Source organism: Macrotis lagotis, chromosome 1 (genome assembly GCF_037893015.1).
Source record: "Macrotis lagotis isolate mMagLag1 chromosome 1, bilby.v1.9.chrom.fasta, whole genome shotgun sequence".
In the NCBI taxonomy this organism is placed as follows: Eukaryota; Metazoa; Chordata; class Mammalia; order Peramelemorphia; family Peramelidae; genus Macrotis; species Macrotis lagotis.
In genome coordinates this window covers 389,189,443-389,198,500 of record NC_133658.1, presented here as the reverse complement: position 1 = coordinate 389,198,500, position 9,058 = coordinate 389,189,443, and the positions used below count along the sequence as shown (strand labels likewise).

Sequence of the window (9,058 nt, the reverse complement as noted above, 5' to 3'; positions counted from 1 at the left end):
TTCAGGAAAATTGTTTTTGCAACAGAGTATAGGATAGCTTGTCATGAAAAGAAACTTGGGGTAGAGAGACCAAGCAGAAGTCTATTGAGCTAGTCCAGGTGAGAGGTATAAGAACTTGTACTAAAGAAGGAGATGTTATAAAGATATAAATGATAGATCTTGATGATAAATTCAATGTTGGAGTGGGAATGTAAAATCATGTATGACACTGAAAATTTGAAGCCTGGCTGACTAAGAAGATGGTAATGTCCTTGGTTCTAATAAGGAAGATCAAAAGAGAGGAAGAAGTGGGGAAAAAAGATAAAGAACTCTGATTTTCAAATGTTGAGTTTGAATAATCTATGGGATGTCCAGTTTGAGATGTCCAAGGGGTAATTAATGACTTGAGGTTGAAACTCAGGAGAAAGAGTATGGCTAGATATGTAGATCTGAGAGTTATCTTCATAAAGATGATAATTCAACCTATGGGAAATGATGAGATCATCTATCAAGATAGCATAGAGTAACAATCAGCAAATCATAGGCCATGGATCAGATCTAACTTGTCACTAGTTTTTGTATGACCTGAAAGCTAAGAATATTTTTATATTATTACTACTAGGTCCATATCCCAAAAAGATCCAAGAAAAAATGAAAAATCCATATGGAACACAAACATTGATAGTAGTTCTTTATGTTATAGCAAAGAACTAGAAAACAAATGGTTATCTATCAATTGGAGAATAGCTAAATATATTCTATTATATGGATGAAATAAACTATTATGATGTCATAAGGAAAGATGAAGGGGATAGTTCAGTGAATCCTGGATAAATTGTAACAACAAAAGCAAAAGGAAGTAAAAAGAAAAAAATAGAACAATTTATATAATAATAATATTGTGACTACTATCAAAGCCTATTGGAATGGGATGCTCTCCTCAGCGATGGAGATCAATGCCCTGGGCCTGCATGAGTGAAGAGACAGAGTTAACAAGAGCAAAAAAGGAGAGAGACAGGATCTTCAAGACTCTTTAAGATCCAGCATCTTTAGTTTCTTCAGGTTCTTCAGTCTTTTTAGACTTCAGACACATGGCTTTAAGGAAAAAGTTAGACTGTGCCAACTCTAGGGGGTTTTTTAATTTATTTATTTATTTATTTAGTATTTTTTTCCTAGTTACATGAAAAAACAATTTTAACATTTATTTTTTCTTTTTTTGGGCAAGGCAATGGGGTTAAGTGACATGACCAAGGTCACACAGCTAAGTGAATATTAAGTGTCTGAGGTCAAATTTGAACTCAGATCCTCCTGCCTTCAGGGCAGGTTCTCTATTTGCTGTGCCACCTATCTGTCCTGATATTCATTTTTAAAACTGAGTTCAAAATTCTCTCCCTTTCTCTCACCCTAGCCCTTCCTCATTAAGAAAGCAAACAACTTGATATAGGTTATAAATGTATTATTATACAAAACATTATTACTATTATGGAAAATAGTAACATGGTAGAAAAAATATAATTTCCCCCCCAAAAAAGAAATTTCAAGAAAAATAAAGTAAAAAAAAAAAAGTCTGCTTCAATCTGTATCCAAACACAGCTCTTTCTCTAGGGATGGATAAGTCCTTCAGAGTTGTCTTGGGTTCAAAAAGCAAAGTTACTTTGTACAGATTACATTTCAATTTGCCCTGACTCATCTAAGTCTTTCCAGGTTTTTCTAAGAGCATCCTGTTCATCATCAAAATCCACTTTTAAGGGGCAGCTAGGTGGCACAGTGGCCATGGAGTCAGGAGGACCTGAGTTCAAATCTGACCTCAGACACTTAATAATTGCCTAGCTGTGTGACCTTGGACAAGTCACTTAAACCTCATTACCTTAACTAAAAAAATTTAAATAAAAAAATTCAGTTTTAAAAACATATTAATTTCAGGGGCGGAGCCAAGATGGCGACAAGAAGGGATCGAGTCTTAGGAGCTCTCTGATAAAACTCATCAGCTAAGGACTCTAACTAAACTTTCAAGAGACAGAACCCACAAAGGGACCCAGTGAGGCAGTTCTCCTACTCAAGGTAACCTGGAAAAGAGCAGAAAGGCTCTGCTCCCTGGGGTCGGAGGGGCGGCCCAACAGAGGGGTGGCCCACCAGAGCCAAAGAACTTCAGCCTCCCGGAGGCAGCCTCAGGGCGCTGGGAGTCACAGCTCACAGCAGTGGGGGAGTCTCCTGAGCTGCACCCCGAGGAGCACCGGGCACAAAGTGGGGGAACAGCGGGGGACCTCTGGCAGAGCTAGCACGTGGAGCCCAGCCCTCCGGGCACACAGCAAACAGCTTGGTCTTTTGCCCAGACCAGGAAACAGAAGCAGGCTGGCCGGTAAGCAGGAGCCCCCAGGTCATGAGCCCATTGAGCTGAGGGAGGGGAGTAAAGAGAGACTGCCAAACTCTGCCCCAGGAAAAGGACTCTGAGACACTGACCACATTCAGATCCTGATCCCAGTCTAGGCCCCCCCCATAGAACAGCAGGACCCCCCCCCACCTCAGCCCTGTGGCAGAGGGAGGTGTTTATGGTCATTCACAGACCAGGAGGGAGGACAGAGCCTCAAACACTGAGACCCTTGTGGGAGTGTCCCAAAAGCTCAGGAAGTACCCCAAACCAGGCCCAGGCTGGGAAAATGAGCAAGCAAAGAAACAAAAGGAAGACTATTGAGAAATATTTTGCAAATGAGCCCAAGAAGGATCAAAATACTCAGTCTGAAGATGAGGAAGCACAAGCTCCTGCATCTAAAGACTCCAAGAAAAACAGAAATTGGGCTCAGGCTATGACAGAGCTCAAAAAAGACTTTGAAAATCAAATGAGGGAGTTGGAAGAAAAACTGGGAAAAGAAAGGAGAGAGATGCAGGAAAAACATGAAAATGAAGTCAGCAGCTTAGTCAAGGAAATCCAAAAAAATGCTGAAGAAAAATGCTATTTTCTTAGCATGCTAGCTAAAAACCAGCTTAGGTCAAATGGATAAAACACTTCAAAAAGTTATTGAGGAGAAGAATGCTTTAAAAAGCAAAATTGGCCAGATGGAAAAAGAGATAAGAAAACTCTCTGAGGAGAACAAATCCTTCGGACAAAGAATAGAATTCAGGGAGATTGATGAATTTAACAGAAATCAGGAATCGATACTTCAAAACCAAAAAAATGAAAAATTAGAAGAAAATGTGAAATATCTCATTGAAAAAACAACTGATATGGAAAACAGACTTAGGAAAGATAATTTAAAAATTATTGGAATACCTGAAAGTCATGATCAGGAAAAGAGCCTTGACATCATTTTCAAAGAATTACTACAGGAAAATTGCCCTGATATTCTAGAAGCAGAGGGCAAAATAGAAATGGAGAGAATCCACTGATCCCCCTGAGAAAGAGATCCCAAAAAACCAACCCCTAGGAATATTATAACCAAGTTCCAGAACTCCCAAGTCAAAGAGAAAATATTACAAGCAGCCAGAAGGACACAGTTCAAATATCGTGGAGCTGCAGTCAGGATCACACAGGACTTAGCAGCAGCTACATTGGAAGCTCATAGGGCTTGGAATACAATATACCAGAAGGCAAAAGAGCTTAGAATGCAGCCAAGAATCAACTACCCAGCAAGGCTGAATGTCCTCTTCCAGGGAAAAAGATGGACTTTCAATGAACCAGGGGAATTTCAAATGTTCCTTTTGGAATGGCCAGAGCTGAACAGAAGGTTTGATCTTCAGATACAGGACTCAGTTGAAGCATGGAGATTGGAGGAGAGGGGGGAAATATGAGGGACTTAATGAGGATGAACTGCATGTATTCCTGCATAGAAAAATGACACTGATAATACTCATATGAACCTTCTCAGTTAATAGAGCAGGTAGAGAGAGCTTTTATAGTTGAAGCACAGGAGAAAGCTGAATTTGAAGATAAAATATGGTGTAAAAATGGAGTCAATAGAAAAAAGGGAAATGGAATGGGAGAAAGAAAAAGGAGAGGGGGAATAGTCCAAGATATTTCACATAAGATTTTTTTTATTATAATGAGCTATTGCAATGATATGGAAGGGGAGAGGCAAGGGGGAATGGGGGAATCTTTTCTCTCATCGGAGGTGGCTAGGAGAGGAAACAGCATATATATACTCAATGGGGTATAGACATCTGAAGTAAGAAGGGGGGGAGTGGAGGAAGGGGGGGGATGTGAGTGATGGAGGAGGGGATGGACCATGGGGGGAGAGTGGCCAGATATAACACATTTTCTTTTTTACTTCTTGCAAGGGGCTGGGATTGGATGGCCTGTCCAGGACCATGGGGCCAGGTGGATTCTGGGCCTAAGGGGTGGTATCGGGGCTCAGGGCTTCTTAGCCTCAGGACCAGGGATCTGTCTGCTGAGCCAGTCAATGACCCTACAGCAGAGTCAGAGTGAAAGGAGAGAGAAAATAGAGAGAGTACATGGTAGTGGAGAAATAAGAAAGGAGGGAGTTGCAATCAGCAATGGCAACGGTGGAAAAATATGGAAATAACTTTTGTGATGGACTTTGATAGATTTATGCCAAGTAGATAGGAATGGTTTGGAATTAATTAATCAATAAGCTTTTTATTAAGCTATATGCTATGCAATGTGTTACATATTGGAGATACAAATAGAAAAACAAAAGCAAAAAGAGTAAAAAAAATTATTAAAACTAGCATGACAAATTATATTAAAAACAAAAATTTAAAAATTACATGAGTATAACAATAAATGCAGAATACTTTCAACAAATATGCAATAAAAGCCCTTTTCTTTAATATCATCAAAAGTATATATCTGAAACTATTAATTTTAATGGAGAAAAACACTAAAATGTTTCAGCAAAATCAAGGAAATATACAAGATAAAGAAATTGAGAGAATAGACATAAACAAAGAGAAGATAAAAATCACAGTTAATTCAAATGATTTTTTTAAACCAGACTTTAGATTTTATTGGAATAGGGAACTCTGAGAAAGGAAATTTCTACTAATGCAAATTACTGCCTGTTCTGCTTTATGTTGTTAAAGAGTTGCCTAGAGCATTAAGAAATTAAGTGATTTGCCCAGGATCAAAAAAACCCAGCATATGTCAGAGTTGGGATTTAATCCAGATCTTCCTTTTTTTTCCCTTTATGCCTTATACCCCACTGTCTCCCTTACAAGTACTTGATGAGAGGCGGCTAGGTGGCACAGTGGATAAAGCACCGGCCCTGGAGTCAGGAGTACCTGGGTTCAAATCCGGTCTCAGACACTTAACAATTACCTAGCTGTGTGGCCTTGGACAAGCCACTTAACCCCATTTGCCTTGCAAAAATCTAAAAAAAAAAGTACTTGATGGATTATTTAAAGAATCCCAAGATTCAATGAAAAAAATTAATTAAAAAAACTTCATACTATTAGTCATATTCAAAATAGAACCACAAAATTATTAATTTACACATGTAAGCTAATAATAAATAATAAATCTCAGAGGAGATAGAATCAATTTCATTTATAATAACTATGAAATGCATATAGTATCTGAGATTTAAGTTATCAAGTCAGATTTGAAATCTATATAAATCTAATGACAAAGTATTTTTACAGAAATAAAAAAGACTTAAGTAATTGGAACATATTTACTGTTCAGAGTTAGGCAGAATTAATATGTAAAAATTATAACAATCCTAAATTAATTTGAAGATTTAATATTTACCTAATCATATTATTAAGCAAATTACTCAATAGAGTTAAGAAAAATAATCAAGTTCATCTGGAGTAATAAAAAGTCAAGAACTTTAAGTGAAATAATGTAAAAAAAATTAAACAAAAAGGATACCTAGCACTACCAGATTTTAAATTATATTATAAAGAAAGAATTATTGGAACTATGAAGGTGCTCCGCCGCTGTCCTTCACTCTCCTCGGAGCTGCCGCTTCCCCAGAGCCGGGGCCGCGGAAGTTCTTCGTTGGGGGCAATTGGAAGATGAATGGGGACAAGAAGGCTCGTATCTCATCGCTTCGCTCAACAGGGCCAAGGTGCCCGCCAACACCGAAGTGGTATGTGGAGCTCCTTCTATCTACCTTGACTTTGTGCGCCAGAAACTGGATGGAAAATTTGGTGTAGCTGCTCAGAACTGCTACAAAGTACCCAAGGGAGCTTTTACTGGGGAGATCAGCCCTGCCATGATTAAGGATTGCGGCGCCAACTGGGTGATCCTGGGACACTATGAAAGGAGACACATCTTTGGGGAGTCAGATTAGCTTATTGGGCAGAAGGTGGCCCATGCTCTGTCAGAAGGCCTAGGAGTGATTGCCTGTATTGGTGAGAAGTTGGATGAGGGGGAAGCAGGAATCACTGAGAAGGTTGTCTTTGACCAGGCCAAGGCCATTGCAGATAACGTGAAGGACTGGAGCAAAGTCATTCTAGCCTATGAACCAGTCTGGGCTATTGGTACTGTCAAGACAGCTACTCCTCAGCAGGCTCAGGAGGTACACAAGAAGCTTCGGGGCTGGCTTAAGACCCATGTCTCAGAAAGTGTATCACAATCTACTAGGATCATTTATGGAGGCTCTGTGACAGGGGCCAACCATAAGGAGCTAGCCAGCCAGGCTGATGTGGATGGCTTCCTGGTGGGTGGAGCGTCTCTTAAACCTGAATTTCTGGACATCATCCAAGCCAAAAACTAAGCTCTTCACGTGGTCCTCCTGAGTCCCATACATACAAAGCTAGGACTAGGCTACATTAGTCTGGTTTACCCCCTCCTCTTCCCATGTGATTGTGATGTTGGTTCCCCATCCCCGGTGGTCTACACCTTTGTCCATCATGTAGATTGTGTAATGCACTACTTCTCAGATCCTTCCTCTAATGGACCAGGCCTTTCTCCATTTACTGTAAATTTGAAGGAAGCACACACCAAAAAAAGAATCTATGTAGAATTCATTTTATTTTTTTAGGGTTTTTTTGCAAGGCAAATGGGGTTAAGTGGCTTGCCCAAGGCCACACAGCTAGGTAATTATTAGGTGTCTGAGACCGGATTTGAACCCAGGTACTCCTGACTCCAAGGACGGTGCTTTATCCACTATCCTAGCCGCCCTAGAATTCATTTTAAAAATTAAGTTGATTTTGTAGACAGATAATGAACATAGAACTCAGAAGTAATTTACAGAGTTGCCCAGTATTCTAAATACTAAATACTTGGAGGAAAGAATCAGAAATAAGGATTGCTGAGAAAACTAGGAAGCAGTTTGACAGAGATTAGGATTAAAGTCATATGCCACATGCCAAAATTAGCTCCAAGCAAATGAGAAAATAATATAAGATGTATATTCTTTATTTTTAAAGTAGAGGAGAATGGAAGGAGATATATCTCTAACTAAACAAAAGGTAGAGATAAGAAAAGACAAAATAGACAATTTTGATTATATTAAATTTAAAAAGTTTTGTGCAAATAATAACAATATTAATAGAATGAGAAGAGAACATACTCTTTGGGGGAAAAAAACTTTGGATAAAATACCTCTCTTAGGGGTGGCTAGGTTGCACAGTGGATAGAGTACCAGCCCTGGAGTCAGGAGTACCTGAGTTCAAATCCGGCCTCAGACACTTAATAATTACCTAGCTGTGTGGCCTTGGGCAAGCCACTTAACCTCGTTTGCCTTGCAAAAACATAAAAAAAATACCTCTCTTAAAGGTAAGAATCCAAGATAAGATATAAATATTTATGACCAAGAGTAATCAGTAAGTGGTCAAAGGATATGAGCAAACAATTTTCAAGAAAAGTAATACAGGGCGGAGCTAAGATACTGGTGTGAAGACAGGAATTCCTGGAAACTCATTCCCCAAAAAACTCCAAAAGGCATCAGATTATGACTCTAGCCAAAATGTAGAGGGGCAGAACCCACAGAAACACTGAGTGATGCAATTTCCCAGTCCAAGACAACTTAGAAGTTCTGCAGGAAAGGTCTGTTCCACCTGGACTGGGGGATGGAAAAAGCTGCAGCACAGCTACAGCACAGCCAGGCCGGGTGCCTGGGTCCAAGGCAGAGGGGGGTGGTTTCTAGACCTCTTGACCCAGGTATTATCAGGGACAGCCAGAAGGGGTGGTGAGAGAACTCTGCGGCACCAGAGTGAGTGCTGAGCAGAGCTATGGCCTCCGAGCAGCCCCACAGTGAGAACCTGCAATAGCAATTGGGGAAGCCAGCCTGCACCTCCAGAGTGCAGCCCACAGACTGTAAGGGGGTTGGGGGAGACTGCAGAGGTCTCTCTGCTCTCCCTGGGGGCAGTACTCAGCAGTTTGTCCACACTCAAATCCGGGTTTCAGTTTGGGCTCAGAGCTTCTCGTAAGACCTTGGAGGAATTAAAATCCTTGTGAATTGTCCAAAAAAACCTCCCAAAGGCTTGGAAGTGTGCCAATCAGTCATAGCCTGAGGAAATGAGCAAACAAAAGAAAAAGAATTTGACCATAGAAAATTACTTTGGTCCCATAGAAGATTCAGAAGATGACAAAATCAGAGCTTCGGTACCCAAAACCTCCAAGAGACATAGAAAATGGCTCAGGCTGTGGATGAGCTCAAAAAAGATTTTGAGGGGTGGCTAGGTGGCGCAATGGATAGAGCATCGGCCCTGGAGTCAGGAGGACCTGAGTTCAAATCCGGTCTCAGACACTTAACAATTACCTAGCTGTGTGGCCTTGGGCAAGCTACTTCACCCCATTGCCTTGCAAAAACATAAAAAAAAAAAGACTTTGAAAAGCAAGCAATTTAGGGAGGTAGAGTAAAAATTGGGAGAAGAAATGAGAGACCTGCAGATAAATCATGAAAATCAAATAAGCAGCTTGGTGAAAGAAATAAAAAAATATACAGAAGAAAATAATATGTTAAAAATCAGTTTAGGCCAAATGGAAAAAGGAAACACAAAAAAAAAGGCAATTGAGGAGAAGAATGCCTTAAAAAGCAGAATTAGCCAACTGGAAAAGGAGATTAAAAAGCTCTCTGAAGGAAATAACTCCTTCAAATGCAGAATGGAACTAAAAGAAGCCAATGACTTTGCAAGAAATCAGGAAGAAGGGGCAGCTAGGTGGCACAGTGGA

The 9,058-nt window shown here is 40.2% G+C and overlaps 1 pseudogene; it reads left to right on the top strand.

The window, feature by feature from the left end:
* Window positions 1-5,996: 5,996 nt before the first annotated feature.
* Window positions 5,997-6,721, top strand: LOC141518245 (triosephosphate isomerase-like; annotated as a pseudogene).
* The last annotated feature ends 2,337 nt before the right edge of the window (window positions 6,722-9,058 follow it).